The sequence below is a fragment of the Zophobas morio genome, unplaced genomic scaffold, assembly GCF_036711695.1.
Source record: "Zophobas morio isolate AGI-343-1 ecotype UQ-CSIRO unplaced genomic scaffold, CSIRO_AGI_Zmor_V1 ptg000002l, whole genome shotgun sequence".
NCBI classification, from domain to species: domain Eukaryota; kingdom Metazoa; phylum Arthropoda; class Insecta; order Coleoptera; family Tenebrionidae; genus Zophobas; species Zophobas morio.
This window is the reverse complement of record NW_026972107.1, coordinates 19243898-19267583: the sequence shown is the minus strand read 5'-3', so window position 1 is coordinate 19267583 and position 23686 is coordinate 19243898. Positions and strand designations below refer to the sequence as shown.

At 33.0% G+C, this 23686-nt stretch overlaps 2 long non-coding RNA genes across 3 annotated transcripts; one reads left to right on the top strand and one right to left on the bottom strand.

Moving 5' to 3' along the window:
* Positions 1 to 18114: 18114 nt before the first annotated feature.
* Positions 18115 to 19275, top strand: LOC135129899 (uncharacterized). The gene is made up of 2 exons (XR_010280655.1): positions 18115 to 18520; positions 18583 to 19275. It is a non-coding gene; the product is annotated as an uncharacterized LOC135129899 (long non-coding RNA).
* Positions 18872 to 19983, bottom strand: LOC135129891 (uncharacterized). Of its 2 annotated transcripts, XR_010280654.1 has the most exons (3): positions 19539 to 19965; positions 19101 to 19490; positions 18872 to 19054 (listed from the first exon to the last, which is right to left on the bottom strand). It is a non-coding gene; the product is annotated as an uncharacterized LOC135129891 (long non-coding RNA). The 2 variants fall into 2 exon arrangements; XR_010280653.1 differs by having other exon boundaries at positions 18872 to 19490; positions 19539 to 19983.
* Between the last annotated feature and the right edge of the window lie 3703 nt (positions 19984 to 23686).

Sequence of the window (23686 nt, the reverse complement as noted above, 5' to 3'; positions counted from 1 at the left end):
AAACCACAATTTTAAGATGTTATCATCAAGTTTCCTCGTGAGGATGATCTGACAAATTTTGACTAGCCTATTTGCTTACACAGTATTCCTATTATATTCCAATAAAATCACTAACAGACGATTGATAGACAGACAACAAACAGACGGAAACGGGACTAATATTTACCAGCCGAGTTGATGTTTGAGAAGTAAAAATAAATTGGATGTTAAACCACAAGTAAAGAAGCTACACAATTAAATTAAAATTTAGCTAACAATAATTTGAGGAAATATTATAAATTTCTTAGCGAAGCTCTACTACCACCTACACGATCATCACAAATTACACAAAAAATTAAAATAATCTGTCGTTTAGTTCCGACATTCTTAATGGAATAAACAAGCTAAGTTAGAAAGTGGCACTTTTGTTCTCTGCAAATAAGAACAACAAAGTCAATAATTAATAACAATTAATTTTAATGTAAAAATTATTCACCGTTCCAAAAATTATAATGTTTAATATTCGTTTCTACCTGAAAAATCTCATTTTAACGCATACATGTTATAAAACATTCTGGGCATTAATTAATTTAAAACTTACAAAATAACAAATAAACAAATATAAAAGCGAACTTTAATTAGTTCGCAGGTAATTTTTTCGGTGCCCAAAAAATGCATTTTAGGAATTTTGACAGATTTTTTCACAACGAATGTGAGAAGTCAGCTTTGCATATACACACGTTCGCTACAGGCTGAAAAATTGTGACTTTAAAGTAAGTAATGTAATTCGGAAACTATTTTTTAATTTTGCATTTTGAATATTTTTCATTTAGAACCATTATGATTCTCCTGATGGTTTCTAAATCTTAAGATACAAATTCAATCTTGAAAAATGTTTTGTTTCATAATTTTAATACATATCACATTAACCGAACATTCATAGTTCTATAGTGTAACTATCCGATGACTATTAATGATTGAAGCAAATTTTTGGGTTGCCAGTTCTGAATTATGGGCAGCATGTTAGCTCATAGTTGTCAATTTTGACATGAGCGGTCTAAAAAACTGTTGAACTGGTGCCCAAAATTTAAATTTGACATCAGGCATTCCATCATAAAATTTTAAATATATTGCCAACCTAAGAAAAAAATTACATTACAAACATTAATGTTCAGTCGATATTAACTATTCTGTTGTAATTCAAGTTCTCGAGAAACAAGCGTGATGAAAGAGCAACAACGCATGCGTATAATGTGCTTTTTTTCGTCTACTGTTCCTCATATTTTTTTTTCTGGCAGTTAGCCATTATCTAATGACAATAATATTTATTCCGGATATGTTATAAATTTCAACACTTCACTCGCCCGTAAAGCATAGGTATTAATTAATCTCTCGTTAGGAAATTTTAGGTGAACGACTTAAGAAACAAATTGGCTTTTTGTACGTCGATAAATTGGCCGATTAATTTCGTTAATCTCTCTAGTTGTGAGTAAAAATCAATTTAGGTCCAAGCTTTAGACCGCTGAAAAACCAATCGTCTATAAATCATCAGATTTGAATTTTTCAACGACCAAAACAAATCGATTAAAGCGTATCTTAAGCTGCCGGATTAAACCAACAATGTAATCCTTGTGAGAAGCGACGTCTTGAAAACCGCGCTCCAGTTTTAATAACAAAGACAGGTTTGTCGCAGGTCGTTGTCCACTAATTGCGATTTAATACCGCTTAAAAACATAATAGTTTGTACAACTTAATCAAGACTTGCGCAGTGAGCTTTATTAGTGTGCCCCCGCCCAAGCCATATAAAACATAAATATCACCGATGGATTGAGATTCATTATCTCCGGCCACACAATTAAGATAACCATCTTGCATTGCGAGTTCTTTTCTCTCGCAACGGTCACTGCTGCCGATGCTGGAAATTCAAATTTCACCCTGACTGAGTGCAATAATGGCGCAATAACTCCCTATTTATGCGCGACTTGTTCTTGTATTTTAAGCGGCAGCAAAAAACGATAATTGTGTAGACCACTTCTTACACGGCAATTAATGTTCTTCGCGCAAACCGAAAGAAGTGGATCTCTGACAGATGCATTAACTCCGTTGCTCGTAATCTCTGTTTCAATTGAGATGCAGATGGTGATAATACGCCTATTATATAGGAAATGATTTGTGAAGGGAAAAATTATGACAGATTTAATTTATTGCAAATTACACGCAGGGACGCAGCGGCGTTACACCGGCAAATAAATTGCGTCAACTTTGCGTCAATAATAATGTGTGCAACCGAAGAAAGGCAAAAAAACTCTTGCATTTGTATGACAGCGATTTACACATTTTTGCATTAATCAAATATAGTGTAAGTGTAATGAAATAACAGATTTACAAATTAAAAATGAAAGTTGCATTTCTCAGGAGACGGATAACTTGATGTGATAATAACAATCAATAAAAGTTCGTACACTTGATATTTGATTTTGATCGGATTAGTTTCAAAATAAATTGGTTTCAAGTGGTTTTTAAACATACTTGTGGGGTGGGGTACGAGTCTTGATTGCGTGTATCGGAATCCGAATTTAGTCCAAATGACGAGGGATAGCTTTGAGTTACGGTATGTTGCATCAGTGTGAAGTCTAACAGAGAAATGTTTAACTAGAGATTTCATCAAAAAAGTTACTAAATGTTGTCATTTCGTGCACGTTTGTCTGAATGTCTGTGGCATTGTTGCACATGCCTAAATAAATTATGAATTGACAGAAAAAACCGAAATAGTACGAATGAGTATTCAAGTTTTTTTTTATTTAATCTTAGACTTAGCATGATTCTTTAGCTTTACCTACCATCAAAAATTGCGGAAAATTTATTTTAATAGTATGGAAGAATTTTGGCATCCCTTGTGTTTTATTTATTTTAGAATTTGAAAAAGATCTTATGGGTCCTTTTTTTTAATGTGGAAGAATCTTCGGCATCCCTTGTATTTTCAAATCTGGTTAGCTGAGGTGGATGTGTCAAGCCAGGTCAGGTCATATCAAGTGAAGTCAGGTCAAGCAAGATTCAGTGAAGTCGGATCATATCTAATCAAGTCATGTCAAGTCATGCTATGTCAATTCAGATCAGTAAGTTCAAACAATTTTTGGGCTTCTTGTGTTTTGGTTCGGAAATAATTAAATGATTCCTGGCGTTTTGTTTTTGAAAGAGTTTCAAAAAATCTTGAGGATCTTTACTCTTTCCTAATGCGATTTTTATTCGTTCACAAGTTATTTCTTTCAGGGGTACTTCATCTGCTTTTTCGCCCAATCCTTGAAAGTTTTATAGATACTGGCATCAATAATAAATCAGTGCCGAGGGCAATGGGCAAAATGGAGTCCACAGTTTAATTTTCAAATGAAACACAGATTATTATCAAAAGCATATAAAAACCGCTAATCGTCTGTTAATTAATTAGTCTGCCGAGTAAAAATTTGTCCAAATTTGTTCTTCTTTCTTGAAGCACAATCGGATTAACAAACTACATTTTTCAACAAACATTTATTAAACAATTTTTTGCTGTGATGTCATTAATTTATTAGAGGGGATGAATAAATACATTCTGAAATGGTTCCAGAATTACGAAATTAATGTCAGCATCTTGCCAAAATTTAATAAAGGCTCCTTAGGTTCCGGGCAAATTTTGCTGTTATAAATTATTTTTTTACGATCACTGAAAATGTAAAGATATTCACATATTAAACCGCAAATAAAAAAACACTAAAAATGGCAAGTTAGAAAATTTTGATAGGTACGAAGCGATTAAGTTTTTCGAAGTTTAGCAATTTATTGTGTTCACGATGACTAAAGAATTTGCCGAATTTCAACGTAAAAATGAAAGCAAAAATTGTAAAACTTTATTACTTTTATTGGACAATTTTGAATTTTTTTCCAAAAATTTACATGCATCAAGTTAATTACGAGGATGAGTTCATAAATCACGGATAGCCTACACTATATTTGTCAAAATTTTGAAGTTTTAGCTATTACATTTAAGTGTCAAAACAGAATGACATAAGTGAAAGATACAATTTGGATTTGAAAATTCCCTTGACGTATAAATGACACTATGGTGTTAACCTAAATTTTTGCCACATTGAATTATAGCTAAACCTATGTCTGTGCCAAACTTTTTGTAACTAAGTTTTGTCTTCAACTTTAGAAACATAGGACTCTACACGTTTTTGAACAACATTTACTTATCAAAATGACGTCATCAAATTTTTGAAGAGAATAAAAATAAACAAGTTTTCGTTAGCCTACTACCCGATATTCTTAAAGTAATCACTAGTTTTACAGATTACATGTAGAATAAATAATACTGTCGATAGACGAGAGGTACAATGGAAATGGGTGACCTACTTTTTTATATTTTAGGAGCTATGGATGCTCGAGGAAACATGAAATGCGTCATTTGTTTTACAATAGGTAAGTAAAACATATTTTACGAGAAGAAATTTAAAAAACCCGTTTAATTACGTCCATTCATCATGTTCTTTTTTAACTTCCGGATCATAAGCGAAGGAAGTACTGTAATTCAGTCCATCGACCGACTTGCCACTTTCATGGTTTCTCGAAGTTTCATACCCCAAGAGTACGAAATAAGTGGTCTCCCGTTTCCGTTTGTCTGTCGTCTGTATCAATTTTTATTAGACAGGTGATTATTGTCAAATTTTTTAGCACGTTACAAATATCATGTCGATGGTCAAACGCTCACCAACATCTGTCTGATCATCCCCACCCCTAATGGAATAACGTCATCTCCAAAATTTACAATAGTAAATGTTATTTAAATTAGATTTCTAGAAAAAAAACAAAATTGCATAACAATGCAATTTAAGTTCGAAACTGCAAAACCGAATGTTCTGAAATTTTGCAAACGTTTTAATGTTATCGTAAACATGAATAATCAAAAGTTATTCCTTTATCGCCTTCAAAAAAACTGATTACGTCCTTTCAAATAAATATGCAAAATATTATCAGTATAAACTTGTGATTTATCGATGGAATCATATTTTTTTACGTTATCAATACAAAATGACTCAAAAAATTAATGAACTAGAATATCTCAATTATTGATCAAATTGTAGGTAAGCGAAGAAAAATGTTGCTTAAGGTGTGAACCGAACTACACGTTTACCGCTTGCCGGGCGGGTGCCCTTACCACAAGACAACAGAGGAGTTTATCTTTCCCCACTTACCAACGTGTTATTGTGCCTCCACAAAATCAAGAACGGCTTACCCAATTTTCTCGAAAATTTTAATATACATTGGTGTTATTATCAGTATTACCAATTATTACACTGCACCTATTAAGCTACGTGTCCTTGCTAAAATGATAATGACGTCATTACAAAATTTTGTTATGGAAACTCATTTGAAATTTCACAAAATAAAATTTTATAATTCCTCCAAGAATGTGTATTTGTTCGCTTGCACTTTTTTGGTTTTAGAACGTAAGCTACGAAAGTATTTTTTGCACTCATGACCTTTTTTGATAGCTTTCGCGCATTCACCAGAGTGCGGAAGGTCGAACTTCCCGCACACGTGCATTTAACTTCCCGTTGCCATGGTAACCTTAAAATACTCGGGTAGTGTCAACATTGTGACGTGTTGGCGGCGCTGTCAATGGCGTTGTTTATAAATAACTCACAGTTAATCTCTTCAGTTTAAAGGTTTATTCGTCGCAAAAAATATTGTACACAACACGTTCGTGAGCCTGCTTCCCGCATTCACGCAAATGCGGCACTCCCTTCGGTCGTGCCTCAAACAAGCGTTCATGCGGGAAGCAGGCTATCCCGAACTAGTTGCGTAAATTACTAGTAACATGCTCCATTCGGTGAACGACTACTATCAAAATTTCTCGATCTTCCATTACTCCTAGAATACGAAAATTTATGTCTCCCACCTCTATCTGTCGCTTGCCGTCAATTTGTCTGTCATCCTTTTGTCGAATGTATCAATTTTTATTACACAGATAATTTCCGAAACTATCGGACAGATTATTTATTGACAAATTTTATATGTCTTTATATTAGAAATACCATGCAGATTGTAAAACGCTAACTAAAATTTGTCTTATCATCCCCACCAACAATTTGATGACGTCATCTCAAACTTTTTCATAATAAATACTATTTAAATATTGTAAAATAACATACTCCTATACTTGTGGTTAGGAAAAAAAAAATGTTGTACAACATTTGACACGTGGTCGACAAACAAGTGGGGCTCGATGGATAAGACGTTGGACTTGAGTTCTCACTGAATTTATTTGAATGTTTAACTTGAGACCACCAATATATATATACATATATTTCTTTTATACAGTGTTCGGCATATAGACGCGTAGTTTTAACCCCTGTCTACTTTATGATTATTAACTGTGATGATAAAACAGTCTCAAGCAATCTTTATTTATATGACTCAATCTTTAATAATTTTAAGAACGTAAGGGACTCAGAAATAAAATAATAATATTTAATGGCATGAATGTGGTCAAAATTCATTGTAAACCTACAAATTAATATTTATGGATCATACTTTTTAGAATAAAAGGATGATCTCACGGCGTATTTTCGAATACATATTTATTTAACGGGTTCTTTAGAATAGATGACGTCATTAACTTTATGGTGCGGATAAATAATTAGTTTTAATATGTGTCATCAACATTTTTGGAAATACACGTATATCACTTTGGATTGGTGCAGTGCAATACTAATGGTAACAGTATAGTATTCCTAAATTTTCGGAAAAACGGGGTGAGTCGTTCCCGATTTAATCAATAAAATAAATTGATTCATTCAATAATTTTTATGAGTCACCCTGTATAAGAAATTTAAAAACTTTTAATGCAATAATAAATCACAAGTATGGACTCATCATATTTTGACATTTTGGATAGGATTTATTCGGCAAAATTTTGAGATGACGTCATCAATTTTTTGAAAGGGGATAAACAAATAAATTCTGCTTAAGGATTTACCATGATTACGATAACCTTATAATAATTACAAGATTTCAGACCAATCGGATTTGCAATTTCAAAGTTATCTTGCAAAATATTGTTATTCAGTTTAGAATTTTTTCCAAAAATTCTGGATGTCTAGAATGAAAATTCGACATGGATTCAGACACCACAAGTGCAGGACTATCTTACTTTATGAAATTAAAAAAAAATATATTACAAATTTTAGAGATGACGTCATTCCATTGGTGGTGGGAATGATTAGCGAAATTCTACTTAACGTTTAACCTTCTACATGATATTCCAAAGATATGTAGATACAAAATGTGATAACAATCGGTCCAGTACTTTCGGAGACTACTTGTCTAATAAAAATGGATCCAGACAGACAGACTGACAGACGAAAACGGGAGACCGCTTTTTTCTACTCTAGAGGTCACGACATATCGAGAAAATATGAAGGTGGCAATTCGGCCGATGGACTCGATTACTATAGTTCCTTAGCTTACGCTCGGGAAATAAAAATATAAGCATGCCATTAAAGTAATGATCTGTTTCACGATTCAATGAAATAACGTCGTTAAATTCTGTTTGAGATAAATTTGTTTGTTTTAATAGGTATGACATGACAGTACATAATTATATTCTGACTGTGATGTCAGAATTTCAAAGAAATTGGATACAACTTTATTAATCAATATAATAAATCGGACCACCACTTTCATCAATAATAATTAAAACGCAAGTTACAAACTGATTTTTTATTACCAGCAACTAATTAGTGAATTATAATAAGTATTGTGTAATAATAATTCATCTTTATTTAAAATATTTTAACAGGCCGGTTTCACCAAGATTTACCGAATAAAATTTACAATCCATTTTTTGAAAGAATGATTATGCATATTTTAGTTCGCATTTTGGTAAAATACTTTTGCAAAATATTTGAAGAAATCAATAGAAAATCCGACAGACGAAAAAACACTGGATTTTTGTATTCTACGAGCTCTAAAACACCAAAAAACCGATAAAATTGGGTATGTGACCCTATTACAATACCTCTAGACCCAGAAATATAAAAATATCCTGAAAAACTATTACCGTCTTGGGAGAATGCATACTTTGTTAAAACAGCACCACTGATACCTATCTCATTTGCGTTTCTCTTTATTTAGTATTTTTCTCACGTCGAACATTTAAATTCCAAGGAATAGGATTTTCTATATTTGAAAGAAAAACATAATGACAGCTTAAAAAAGAAACTATCGAATTAGTTAACAGTTTAGTAACCACTAAACCTCACGTCACTAATGACTGAGGAATTGATTCGACGGACAGACGATTGATCACTGATAATGGTAACCCAATAATGTCGACATTATCTCAATCTTGTCGACATATTTTTTAATAAGACTGACATTATACTGATAATGTCAATATTTTTCCAAAATAAGTTCCTGTTACCATTTTAACTCTTCCGCAGGAAAGTAAAATTAAAATACTAAAAATGGATTCTTAAACAATTATGATCAATTAGTAATTAGTTGTGAAAATATTATTGTCGCTGTGCCGTCGTATTCATCAGTTTATTAGAGTTTTAATTTTAAGCATAATGTTTCAAAGTTCATTTTCGTTTTTACCTTAGAAGTAACAAGTCAACAAAAAATATCATGGTTGACCTCCCTAAACACAGAAAAGTTCATTTATGAGAATAATAATATGTGGCGATGAAATATGCAAATGAAAATCTTTGGCTAATACTTTTTTACCAGTTTAATTTCGAGATTTAAAACGTGGAAAGTGTATCTTGCACTATTGTCGGCATCAAATTAGATTTTTTGCATTGGAGTTTTTCATCTGAAAATATGGAAAGAAAACAGAAAGAAATTACGAGTTGTTTTCATCTTCAAAGCCCGTCGGATTGGCAAGTCGAAAGAAGTTAATGGAAAGCCTCAGAGGCGTTTGTTCGAGTCGTCTTGCCCAAACAGAAGACCGATCTGAAAATTATTATTCAGCGTCGTATTTATTTCCACAGTTTGCTTTTTATCATCAGGCAAATACATTTTTCCAACCTGGGCAGGGTGCAGCTGAAGAAATTTACGTAGTTCGCTACTTAAAAGAAAGACTCCATAAAACTCTGTTTATTTACACGGATGTTTTATGTACTCAATCATCGCTCCTAAGTTAAACAATTCCATGTGTTCCGGACGATTTATGAACTGCTTTGTTTCCCTGCTTGCTCACTCTTTCAACATAACCATTACGTTTCCACTAAAGCAGCCCACTCTGCCTCATTTCTGTTGAATTCAGTAGCTAAATATACCGACTCGTAAAACAATCAGTATATTTCGTTTTTGTTTGCCAGATAAACACTTCATTGTTTCTCCAAACCGTATTGTAACACGGAACTCGGTGCCTGTTCATCATCAATCAAGCTCCATTTTTTTTTCTCTTTTCGTGGAAGCTTTCTCTCTCGCGCGATTGATTCGTCATCTCCTCCTCCTTCTGTTTTTTCCCAAACGTCCTGAGGCTAGGCCAGGATGCGAGGAAGGCTTAAAACGAAAGCACTCTCTGTTTAAAAACAAAACATTACGGTAAACCAATTTCGCTCATCTATTTGCTTTGTAAAAAGCAAGTCATCCAAAATAAAAGGTTATGTTTGTGAGATGCGGGGCTACCGACTGTGAGACTCATTCCAACTGTTTGTTACGTAATCCCATTTATACTAATTGTTTAATTTACAACCCATAAAAATCATTTATGGATTTTTTCGGGACAATGGTTGCTGCAGTCGAACCATTACCTGCTAATTATAAACGAGGTAAACGATCCCTCTAAGCTTATACAGATTACTCATAAATCTGGATCTCATCTCCGTAAATTGGAAATTATTATAATGTGAAGAGAAGCAGATGATTCTCGCGCTAACGTGAACAAACTTTCAGGGACTGAGCTTTATGTAGTATACTATTGACTTACGTATGTCTTCTTTGTAAATATGTACATGTAAAAGAAAGATAAAATTTATTTTTACAGTAAAGTGCGAATCACTTCAACAAACGTTCTTACGGTTCTCACAATTTTAGAGTTTATCAGCGAAAAAAATTGTTTCTTTCCAGCTGAATTGTATTTAAAAGCAAGTCTACGATTTGCCCTTCACATATTATTTCTGCTTGTATTCCAAAAAAGTTGTGTTCATAGTTTTACTTAGATTTTTGAAGGTTTTTGGACACCATTCATTTCTCAAAGAATATATGTTATCAATTTTCAGATGTAATACTTGGTCTTGGTCTGAAGCTTCATTTTCAGGTCATCTATATTTGTCCAAATATTTTTAGAATAAGTAGATCTATGAAGCCGTTTCCGCACACTTTCGTGACCGTAGTTGATAGAAAAAAATGAATTAGCAGCATCAGTTTCTGGTACTTAAGTTAGTGATATCCCTTGGTATATGAGGACATTTTTTTTTAATACGGGCTGAGGATACAAGTGTATCATGCTCAATGTACAGAAGGCTCTGTTTTTAAATTGCAACATATAACTTAGTTTTTTAAATGGACCATATTATTAGATACTCTTCTGATTCGCCTTTGCTTACGTTTTACACCCATATTTTATTTCTGATATTCCCACGCAACGTTGCCAAGTTATTCCGGTTTTCTTGAAATTTTTGAATAATGAAAAATTTCCCAATACGGTTATTTTTAACATCCCTGTTGTTTTTGTAAATGGAAAACCAAATATAAATGTTAATTTGGTATCAATAAAATCGGAGTGAGAGTGTAGGCAGTAGTAATCTATTGTTAAGGAAGTTAACTTTTACACAATGGGGTACTATCATAAAACCGAATTAGAACTCGGGAAACTATACTTTAGTAGTTTATTCCTCACCGAAAACACAAAAATATTGTATAATAGGTGTACACAAAAATAAACCATAGCTATAGTCACAGTTTAGTCTTAATGCGAACATATTTGGTGAAAAATGTCGCCAAAAATTTTGACAAAAATATTTGATGTTTTAGGAATAAATATGTTGTATTATAGAGTGGTCAAAAATTGCCAAAATATTACATTTTGAATATTTATATTTTGGTTTTCATAATGAAAACAGTCTGCATTTGATCCCTGCATTTTACTCTTACTTTTTCGATATTGCAATAAATGCGCTAAAAAAAAATGAAAAACAAGGAACTATCTTTTTTAAATAGAAAAAAAAAAATGAAAAATGGGATAAGATATAGAGTGTTCTATATAAGAAATTTTAGATATGACTGAAAATTATAATAGACATGATTTTTTTTAAAGATACCCTGTATATTAAGATTCAGTTTTACGTTCAGTCTTACGACAAAGTGCATAGCTTTGTTTATTTATCCATAGAACATGAGCATAAAGAGATTTTTGGATGAAGCTTTATATGTATTACCAAAAAAATTCAAAGAAAATTTGAATAACTTGACAAGTTACAAATACGCTACTTGGAAAATTATATTAGTCGAAGGTTATTTCGACAGAACTGTTTCTCACCCCTATGGTATACTAAAACATGTCATATCCAGCTTTTTCGAAAAATTCCAATTTTGATTTTGCGAATTTAATTTCTTTTTGAGAACTCCTAAGTTAAAATAAAGATATGTATACGCAAAGTTAAAGTCAAAAAAAAAAAGAAAAGTGTTACGTGGTATTTCAATTGAGTTTTTTCTTTACAAAATTTTGTGATGACGGGACAAACATTTTTGTAAGGACATGTATGTCAGTTTGGATAAGAGCAGTATAGACCCACCATCATATTTTGTACATTTTCGATAGGATTTATTCGGCAAAATTTTGAGATGACGTCATCATTTTTTTGAAGGGGATAAATAGATATATTCTGATTACAAATTTACCATGCTTACGATAACTTTAAACGTCACCAAGATTTCAAAGCATTCAGTTTTGTAGTTTCTGATTTCATCAACACAATAAATTAACTGATTAATTAATTTTTAGACTCACCTGTATAATCAGTTCTACAAAATATAAATGGAATGATAAGTCACAAGTATAGACTTATCATATTTTGCACATTTTAGGTAAGAATTAGTTAGCAATATTTTTAAATGACGTCATCAGTTTTTGGGGGGACCTTAAACATTTTAAATAACGATTTACTATGCCTGCGATAACAGTAAAATGTTTTTTCAAAGTTAAATTGGAACACGGATTCATAAACTACAAGTAGCGGAAGATATTGGCTCTTGTTGTTATTTTATAAAATATAAGTAACATTTACTACTGTAAAAATTAGAGATGACGTCATATCAGTATTGGTAGCAATGATGAGAATAATTTTGGTTCGCCTTTTACCATCTCTATTTCTAATATACATACATACAAAATTTGACAACAATCGGTCTGGTAGTTTAGAAGATTATCTGTCTAATAAAAATCGACCCTGATACGGACAGACTGAAAACGATAAGGCACGCAGGAAACGATAGACCGCAGACAGACAGACGGAAACGAGAAACCTATATGTTCATGAAACGTCGAGATGGATTCGATTACAATACTTACTCCTTAGATTATGTTGGGGAAGTAAAAAGATTAAGTTGTATGTTGCGCTTCAAAAACAGAACGTTAGTAACTACTTTAATTATTATTAGAGACAAAGGCACGGTTCTATTGTATGGTATGTACTAAACAAAATTTTAATATACACTGTTTCTAAATTAAATTTAAAGTGTTACAATTTTCAAAAATCGTTCAGTTCCAGTTTCTAACCTGTATTTCATCACTGCATTAATGAAAAAGAAAACAACTAAATACTCAATTTTAATTATACAATACAATAAAGGGAATACTTTTAGTTACTTTTCCACAAAATATCGTAACACAGATTTTAAACATAACTCTATTTCAATTTTTATTAACCCCCTGGGAATTTGGATAGGACTTATTCGGCAAAATTTTGAGATGGCGTTGAATTTTTTAGGAGGGGCTAAACAAATAAATTTTTCTTAACGATTTACCATGACTATAATAATCTTGAAATATTTACAAGATTTCAGAGCAATCGGTTTTGCAGTTTCAAAGTTATATTGCAAAATATTGTTATTCAGTTTTGAAATTTTCCCAAAAATTCTGAATGTCTATGCTGAAAATTCGACACGGATACACACACCACAAGCGAAGGGGTATATCTTATTTTATACTGTTTGTTATAAATGTTGGAGATGACGTGGTGGGGATTATTAGCCAAATTTTAGTTAGCGTTTAACCATCTACTAACATGATATTCCTAATATACATACAAAATGTAATAACAATCGGTCCAGTAGTTTCGGAGATTAATTGTGTAATAAAAATGGATACAGACACCAGACAGACAGACAGACAAACGAAAAAAAGAGACCACTTTTTTCGTACTCTAGAGGTCATGATAAATACGTCGAGAAAATATAAAAGTGGCAATTCGGCCGATGGATTCGGTTACTATACTTCCTTAGCTTACGTTTGGAAAGTAAAAATATTATATGACTTTTTCTTCGTACCACGACCACAAAAAAGTATTTAACAGTTTAATTGATGAAAAAAGATTCTTTCATTTATTTTATATACATAGATACTCTAGCTTGATTTTACTAAAAATATTCAAAAATAGCCGAAAATAAAAAAAAATATTATAAACTCTGCAACTAATTTTATTGTCGTTAAAATAATAGAAACCTGCAGTGGTGCTTCTGGAACGGCATGGAATTAGAATTATTGAATGCTGTACCTACTTTTGTTTTTATTCTAAGATCTAAAATAAAAATTGATGTAAATGATTTACCTCAAAACTGTCAACTTTCTTTGGTCTCAAAATATATTGATGGAATTCATACTATTCGCAAACTAGAAATACCAAATGAAGTATGATCCACTCTAATTCCTTTTTTCCATCGCACTGAAAATGCACTCAGGAAAAATTGAAATTGACAGTCCCGTGAAAATAGCATAACCTGAGATTTTCAAAATTTTGAAAAATTGTTTTTTTATGAAGCTCTTTGTTAGTGTTCTAGCAGTAAGCCACACTGGTGTCTGAAGAATAACTAGTAGCAAATCTATAAGGTATGGAGTAGATTAATAACAGTTTTAACCCTGATTGGCAACGCCTTGTTTTCTTAATAGCCTTTAAACTCTTGTCAGGAAAAATGTATAGAGTAGTTAGAGATTTCTTATCAAGTTTTGCAGACAAAAATAGAACAGTAGTAGTCGATTAATCTGGAGTTGTATAATTTCACAGTTTACCTGTAGCAATACCAGTTTCACTTTTTTTTCGAATAGTTTTCAACTTGTGCTGCATATTGATGAACCTTCCAAGTGAAGAATTTGGTGTATAATCACTGTCGTTGCAATTTGTAGGAAGGCTGCACCCGTCAAATGCAAGAAGTAATTATCTGAAACACTAAATATTTAGAATAGCTGTAAACTAGGAAAACAATCCGTCCGACGAAATGAGCGAGTGGTTGAAAAGCTCTCGTAATTTACGAGTATCGCAGTGGTTTATTTGTGTGCTTAATAACACATATCACCGTGACTTTCCTACAAATAAACGGACAATAAAAGTTAAGCCAAGACAAAAGGAACGTTTTACGAGATACTAAACAAACATGTTCTCTAAAAATACCAACAACGAGTCCCCATCAGCGGCGATCATTGTTCTCGAGTCCCTCCATCACTCCACGGCTCACCAAAAGTACAATTAACAGGAACCCGTGTAAATATTTCACGATGGCGGTATTTCAGCCGCATCAGCGGTTCCAAAATGTTTACGCGGCCGTTGACAATGGAGGTATTTCGGCGTAAAGACAATGAAAGATTACGCCACTATTCATCCTTTGATACGCGCTTTATGTTGCGAAAGAAACGAAATAGAAGAGAGTTGTTTTATATAAAGGGATGCTGCAGACAAAAGCATTAGTCCGACATTATAACCGGCCACGGTAGCTGTTCCTCTCGCTCAAAAGAATCGCCAACAACAAAAGCAGATGGATGCACTTTAATGCTCACGATCTGACGTGTCATTAATTATAGGTAATCGCCGTTCAGGCCGCAATCCCACAAAATATCTCATTGTCATCGACGAAGGCCATGAGAATATTTAAGGAGCTTTCGGACGCGTCATCGCTCCCCCCGAAACACATACACACGTGGATTTATATCATTAAGGGGCCATAATGATTATATCAACGGGTGAATTGTGGAAACTACACGCGGTAAATCTCTCAAGGAAGAACCGAGTGCATTCGGTTTATTTGTGTAACAGAAGACAGAGAATGTATGTAGGCGGCTGTCACCGAGACAACTGACACACATGGATGGCCATTGTTCATAAAAAGTTAGACGGCTCGAAGAATATTATACGCATTCTTCGAATACTAGCGATTTTAATAAGTTATGGTGTTCACGTATTTAAAGAAACATAAATCCTCTAGCACTCACACTTACATGTATGTACATCATAATATTGTACAATTTGTTCTAAATCATTTACCTACTTTAAAATTATATTTTAATTCGTGATCACTGAAGAACGGATTCTAGGACATTTTAATTCTGAGAAATCCTTCTCTAGGTATAAAAATGTCGTAACAGATAAAAGGAAAAATGTTTTTGCTGAAAATTTAGAAAAATATCTAATTTGTTATGCAAATTTTAACGAAGATTAGGATTTCTGTTTATGTAAAATAATAAATTGCCTATTTTGCCATTTTTCAGATCTAAATCCCCCGCTTTTATCTCCTATTTTAGGGCATATTTTGGCTTCTTTTTTAGCCTAAAAACCGCTTTTTACTGTTCACTTAAACTGGACCACTTTATTACTTAATTAATTGAACTTCATTAAAAAAAAAAAAAAAAAAAAACGGAAGCTTTAATAAGAAAAAGTTTCAAGCTAATATCGACGTCTAAATCTTCAAGGCTACTGTTATCATCCTCACTTCCCCTCTCACTATCATCCGAATTATTATTAACATTAATAATAATTTCATTTTGTTCTGAAATATCTAAAATTTTTTCATTTTCCCAAGCACAATTTATTATTTTGTCAGTATGTTTAACGTAATTGTTCCAATACACAGCCGGAACTTGATCAATCACATTTTGCCAAGTTGCACAAACATCATTAGGGGAACAGCTGGTTTTTGAAATCATCTTATCATAATTTCATTTAAGTTCCGACCATGCCATTTCAATAGTGTTGAAGTGACAGTGGTAAGGTGGCAGCCTCAATGCTCAATGCCCATGATGTTGGGCGTATAAATCTAAATGATAACGTTTTTGAGGTTGTTTGTTAGCCAATATTCCCTAGATTTGGTTTTTCATGGCCTTGGGTGGATAATCAATCTCATTTTTATTTAAATATGTTGTCATTTTTCTCTTTGTCCAACATTTTCGAGGAATTTCTTCCTACAAATAAAGTGAAGTTTTATTAGGTTCCGTGAATGTGGTGTAGACAAGTTATAATCAACCAATTGTGAATTACAGCATCAAAAACTAAAATAAAATCCAATGTTCGATATAATAACCGGAAGTCGAAGCAATAAAAACGTCTGGGTGACCATCGGTATTGTTTGCAGTTTCTCTGTTTGAGTCTCACGTGTACAATCTCAACAAGTGTTACCGCTAGTTGTCTTAAATTAAGAATGCTTATACATAAATGATTTTGAGTCGCCTCTGCTAATACACGCGGAATACGTGAGTAAACTGTTTCGTTATTTTATTCATTATAAATCAATATTCAAGACGACCCGATTCATTTTCCCTAAAATGTGGGAATACTAATAATGCTTTTTATTTTAGTGTTACACTACATCTATCCAAATTTGACATTGATATACGTGTCCTTGCAAAAATGTTGATGACGTCATCGCAATTTTTTTTTAAATTGCCCAGGTACAAAAATGTAATGAGAAAAAAAAATAATAGGCATGCAGTCGTCATGTTTCCGACAGCGAGGGAAGTACTGTCTAAACTCTTTAGACCAATTTTCTTAAATTCCAAAACATCTTGGTGTCTATCAAGATACTCCAACACATTTAATAATATATTATTAGCCAAGGTTGCAGAGCCAAGCATTCTAGACCGAGCGCAAATTAGAACCCGAGACGCGCAGCGTCGAGGGCTCTGAAGCGCGAGGTCTAGAAGAGGCTTTGCAACCGTGGTTAATATACTATTTTTTTCACTAGCAGAAACCATAAGACAATAAACTGAAAAATAAACGTTCAATTTTTTGACGCAACATGATTTTGTTTTGATTTCTAATCAAACTTGATCTAAATCTTCAACACAAAGAAAACCGTTTATACTTGTCGCTGAGTTAATCATTTTATCTTCTACCGTCTACCAACTACCATGCGTATACTCAAGTAATGTTTGTAGCACACATTTGTTCATTTTTTAAGAAATAATCACATCAAACATTGCGTACATAACCTCAATTTTTCTTTTTGAACCGGTGGTCGCAAAAGTTGAATTTGCTCCCTCTAAATGAGTCGACATTTGCATACTTGATGGCTGCTAGTGAAAAAAATTATTTGTTCTGCTTGGTCCTTAAATCGCTTCATTTTTGACTGGAACAAATGACAAATTTAAAAATTTGACATAAGACTCTACGACCTACTCCAAATTTGGTGATATTTGTCTCACACAAAGTACATAAGATAGAAAGAGAAAGAGTTTTACTTGGGGTAATTCCACGACTTTACCTTTTAAACGCTTAAGGGTGGCGTCTGGTTCGGTTTCGCCCAATACTAAATACATTGAAAACATCGTCGTAGTTTCTGGAATAGCATTTTTAAAATACTGAAATCTCCAACCAAGTCAGAATCTAAGTAAACCTGCATTCTGCTACCGCATCACAGCTCGTTTAATGCTGATTTCTCGTTTCAATAGATTTTGACTTTTCGCGAGTTATTTACCTCAGTCGTGGATTTTTTATTATTATAAATGGTATCAAAAGAAAGCTGACACTTTTCCCCAGGGGACCTCCTATCTCAGAATGCAAAAAACTTCAGCACTTCGTCAAGAAATGCATCAATGTGCCGGTTAAAATGTGATGTAAAAGCTGTTCAATTTTATAATTTTTTTTTGTAAAAATTGCATACTACAGTTAAATCCATAAGGTTGTAACCACTCGTTAAATTGTAAGGTTGGCATTACAGCCAATGGTGTTTTTCACATGAACAGATTGGTAGCGGCGCATATGTCAAAATTTGACAATTACGCACGAGAGAGTTTTATTTAAATATCTCACAGTTTGTTATTAAACCATACCATTGAAAAATGGTACCGACACGGCATATTGTGGTAAATAAGCAGATGAAAATGGCACTTGCCAACTGCCACAATGAATTGAAACTTGCTTATCCCCAAGCATCCTCCCGAGAACTTGAATTCAAGCTTGTAAAAATCTTTTCAGTATGTAGTTATTCTTATACCATGGAAAGAGAGTACTATACTATGAGAGTAACGTATCGACATTCGGAACTTTTTTCATGTTATTACAACATGGTGGTATGTCGAAGGACTTTTAGTTTTAACTATCTCAAGTTGAAAGTGTATATCTCGCTTTTTAGTACAACATTGTCTTTTCAAGTTTTATACCCACTCTTTATATCCTACACAATACAACTAAATGTCCCTCATTAAATTCAAGCACTGCATACTTTCCCTGTAAACTTATCATTAATTCCTATCCTTTCCATAGTGTTCTCGATGTCAAGCCCACAAAATTATAACCCAACACCAATCTGGAGAACCGTTACAAGAAGCAAAGTGGAAACCAAAACAAAAATCGCAGTGGTATTCAAATTTGGAATTTAAAGAAGATCTAACCTACCGTATATTTGACAAAAACAAAAAAAATGAGTTTTTTACTCTTCAGGATTTGTTTATTTTTGCGAAAGAACATCCAGAATATACAGCAAGTTTAAATACTTTACGTTGAGTATTAAAATCCATGGGATTCAGATTTAAGAAAGTTAACAACAGAAAAATAATTGCTTTTTGGTTATTTGGTCTATGTGTTCCCAATGTTTCTAACCACTCCTGTAACAGTAAGTTTAAATAAGCCGTCAAATTATTTTCAACATACCTATTATTTTAGCCTCTGAATTTTGTGAAGTTACATTTTGTTCATTATTACCACTAAAATCGTCAGGACGGAGGAGCATAGCCAGACCTATCGCCTTCAACCAAATCCCTTGTACATTTTGTAAATAATAAGTAGTACCAAATATTAGAGTTATTAAACATAACATTAAAGACTTGTTGGTGTCCCATTTTTTTGATGAAAAATTGGTCATCCATTGCAACTAATTAAGGTGATCTACCCATTATAGACAATTTTGGTGTTGCTCGCGAGATTGATCATTTCAGTCGAGAGAGCTGATCCTTCGAGTCATAGTTAGCCACACATATAATTATCACGTATACTCATGTACAATAATTTAAACAAATTCTGAATATCTCAGTTATTCCCCATCTGTAAAGTAATTTTTATGAAGCAGCAACAATAAATAAATCAATTCACCTTGTTTTTTTACCAGCCCAATATTTGATTTCATTCGTGACCACAATATTTTTGGGTTCATTTTATCGTAATTCGTAAACGTATCGACTGCAAGTCTAAATTACAGCAGGTGGCATTCTTTCTACAGATGAAAGATAAAACACGTTTCTATTTATCGTTGCTCTTGTATTATAATTACCATGAAGATTCAGGTTATCCTGTTTTTATTGAAAATTGTTTATCAGTTTTTACAATATTGCGACAAGTTACAATGATAATTATGAAATAACCTGTGCAGGAGTGCAAGAATTGCAGTGAAGTCGAACGTAATCATGTGTCGCGAATACATGAATGAACTGACATTATATTGACAGGTCACCAAATATGTCACCAGGTTATTAAAAGACAGATTTACACTGAATAATTTTTAAAAATTTACACTAGGGAGTGGTTACAACCTTATGGATTTGAGTTTAGATATGAATATAAATATGGAGGTCCCCTGGACTGAAGTTTGTTAATTCGAAATATAATTTTTTTAAAGCGATATATCTCATATTTTTCAAATGCAACTCCGGAAACCGCGACGATGTTTTCAATGTATTTAGTATAGGGCTAAACCGAACCAGACGCCAGCCTTAACCTACTTCTCTCTGGTTGCCAAAAATTGGAATTTGAACGTCAAGACTTTGACAACTCAATGACTATTTACATTTTTCCAGGACCTTCTATGATCACGACTTATGTTGCTCACTGAATGAAAAATCCTCTAGTTACTTGTTGATAGTCTTTTGTCACTAAAACGTATATCTGTATTTATATCGCCACCATATGTTTAAAAAGTGAGTTTATAAAGAAGTAAAGTGATGCAGTTTTGATTTCAACTGAATTTCGTTTGAAAATGTGTTTATTTAGTTGATAAATTTAGAATAAATGATGAAAATACTCATAGTCGGCTTCTAAACATTTCTTGGACCGCTGAAGTCATTGCGGATGTTATTAATTTCACTGTTTTTTTCATTTGTTCTCAAAGTTCTTCCAGATTCTCAGTTCGTTGTCGAAATATTGAATTTCTTGTGACTTTAAATAAAGCGAAATCACAAGCAGCTAAATCACATTTTGTAGGTGGATAATTGAGAGGCCCTTTTCGACTTATTCGTGGTTCAAAAAGTTCTGACACCATATTCAAATTTTGTCGTGTGCAGTGAGCTATTTCTCCATCTTGTTGTAAGTTCAAGTTCGCCGTCATGAAGCTTAGTAACAAATGGAATTAAGGTTTAAACTAAGCCAAAGTGTACTATTTATATTTCCAAATTCATAATTCTTTGAAAAATATTTGGAAAATGATGATAATCAAAACGGTTTCGGATAATTCATTTTGAAATTATTGAAGAAGTTTGGAATACCGCACTTCCGCACTCTGCCAATTTTATGCCCATTACGAAAATGACAGTCAATAACGAATGTCTACTACTATTGTAAAAAAGCATGATCTTGCATTAGAAGTTATGTTAAATCACAACAATGTTACACTTAAAATGTCATAAAATGAATCCAGCCACAATATTTTTTTTCAAAAACCAAAAACAATAACGCAAAATGAAGAAGTACAAACAATTGACAGAAATACGGAAATCCAAACGACAGAGTCAGAGTGACAAATGACAATGGATTTGCGTCTTCGAAAAAAAAAGACGATCAATTAGTAATTGAAGACAATTCTTTTTTTGATTGCTATTTACTAATCTGTATGTGACAGGTAAAGTTATCGTCAAACAGCTTGCGAAACATATGTTAAGAAAATGAAATTACTCTTATTAACCTTTTATACGATACAAAATGGCACTAATAATGCTAAAAATTTCTAAATTAATATTGAAAAGATCCGATGACGAGTGCAATTATCCCTTTGGCAACAATGTAATAATGTAATTGTTCATAATTTAAAAAGATATTTGAACGACCAATTAAATACAAGTGATTTAGAATCGAATTTCTTGTAAGATAACATTAATGACTTTAAGTTGCGCTGTGCTTATTTACTGGATCGAAGGATTGCAATAAATGATAAAGGTTTATTCAGTTTTTATTTATCAACGCCCACTTATCTCTACAGACCTTCCCTCGCCCTTGAAGTACAGTGCATAAATCCAAATTGAATTTGATTTTGCGATGTTTTCTTCTTGATTAGCTCTATAAAGTAATATCCAGATTTCGACATCGCGGAAGTGATGCTCATTGTCGTCCAATCCCCAGCGTTATTGCAGTCGTGGCACTACAACTTCGGGAATTCTTAATAATGTTTTACAAATTAAAAATGACTGTTCAACATCACAATTTTCGTAATGCTCTTTATCAGATAAACCCTGAATTGCATCAAACGCCACTGAGGCTGAGACTGCACAGTTGGCCAGCCAAATTTATCGCCTGACGTCGTTCCGTCGTTTTTAATATTTGTCTGATTGATTCCCCATCACGTCGGCTTTGCCTAACTGTGGTAATAAGCAGTGCCCTTGCACCGCAGGGGCGCAAATTTCAAGCGGGCGCAGTGCCCACAAGTGCAAACAATGTGAAATATATTTGAAACAGATAACCAAGGGGCACACTTGTTATATATTTACTTAACTTCGACTGTTTCGTTTATATTTTTAGAAAATTCGACTGTTAGCACGTTCCGATAACAAGCATTTGCGTAAAAAAAAATGAAATTGGATTGATTTGATCTCCTCCAAACAGAGGAGGTATAATTTAATTAATTAAGCTATAATGGAGCGAAACGGACCAAATATAATTTTGGGCGAGTTGTTATTATGATAAGTATTATTTTATTGTTATTAAATATAGGCGGGCGCGACATTGCTGAATTCTTATATTTTCAAAATAACGATGAGAACCATTCTTGATTTGAGGAAAAAAAGCTGCTGCCCGCCGGCATTGAGCGGCTTAAACAATAAACAAGTATAATAATAAACAACACAAAGATAGATTCGTAAACCATTAGTAGAGGAGTATATTATTTTATAACAATTAGATAATATTAACTATGCATTATGCATTATAATGAGTAGACGTCATCAAACTGTTGATAGGGATCATTTGCCAAATTTTGGTTATGAGTTTTTTTTTTTTTTACACAGAACTAAATGGCAGCATCTGACATGGTGAAGTACAAATGGGTGGTTTAATAAACGACACGTATACGACGCATATTATTCTACCTGTTTTTCGGTAAGATTTACTTGGCAGCAAACTTTTCAGTTGCCGTCATTGAAATTTTGGTCGGGACGGATAGACGGATAGTCAGATTTCCATCATTCTGACGCTTGTTTGTTTGTCCGCGATTTTTTAAATAAATAATTTCCGAAACTACTGGATTGATTCGTATGAAATTTTAGGTGTGATTTAAGTTAATAGCGTAGATGGTAAAACACCTACCAAAAAAAACTTTAACTATGATTGAATTGTCCAGTTGTTAGTCTACAGCAAGGACTCCTCTCTTAAAACCCTTGGGGCCATCACTGAAATTTCAAATAATTTGATTCCGATACAGTTAAACACTCCATTAAGTTAGGTTAATTTGCAACAATATTTATCTTAATGACGTAGCTCTCTTGGCAGCAATGGTACGATATTGTCCTTTATTGACTTGACATACAATTTAATGAAGGAAACCTGAGCTGAACGCTCTAATGGAAATGTTATATCTGTGGCGATTATAACTGATAATACACATTATTGTTGGAAAACAAGAAATAATGCTCCTACCGCGAACCTCTTTCTATTGCTTGCTTATTATATTATTTGAGAATAACAAGCAATGATTTTTATGATTATTGGTTTCACTAGATCTAGTGCAGATCTTCTGATCAGAAGATGGGTAAGTAGAATCGACAGTTGAGGTAAGATGGTAAGAGCTGAGGACACAGCGAGCACTTTGATTTTGCAAGTTTTACTTCTTTTAATATAATCCATATAAGTTCAGATAAAGATGTAGTGTTGTAAAGTAAAAATCCGTCAAGTGAGTTTGTCCATTAAAAAATTTTGTAATGACATGATCAACATTTTAGCAATGACACGTATATCGGTTTGGATAGATGTAGTGTAATATTAGTAGTAACAGTGTTCTATTTCCAAATTCTATATAATTTTATCAAATTTAAATAAAATTT